We start from the raw sequence: 302 nt of genomic DNA on the forward strand, positions 1-302 counted from the left end.
GGTGCGGCAGCCCTGGGGCATCTCCCTGGTGTGTCGGACACATTGGAACCCACCAGACGGAAGGACAGAAAGTGATGGCGTGGCCTTGCCTGGATTTGGTCCAGGAGAGATGTTTTAATCCTGAGGCAAAGAGGACCAAGGACCAAGCCACTGTCTCCATTTGCCCGCCGGCCGTGGCCCTGCAGTGAGCAGGTGTGGAGCCCAGCCCAGGCGCTTCGGGGATCCACATTCCACGTTTAAAAATAGGTCCCGGGGTTACGATGGGTATGGAGGGATCAGAAGGTCTGGTTTTCTCCTCGCCA

This window comes from Charadrius vociferus, unplaced genomic scaffold (genome assembly GCF_000708025.1).
Source record: "Charadrius vociferus isolate BGI_N301 unplaced genomic scaffold, ASM70802v2 scaffold608, whole genome shotgun sequence".
Lineage (NCBI taxonomy): Eukaryota > Metazoa > Chordata > Aves > Charadriiformes > Charadriidae > Charadrius > Charadrius vociferus.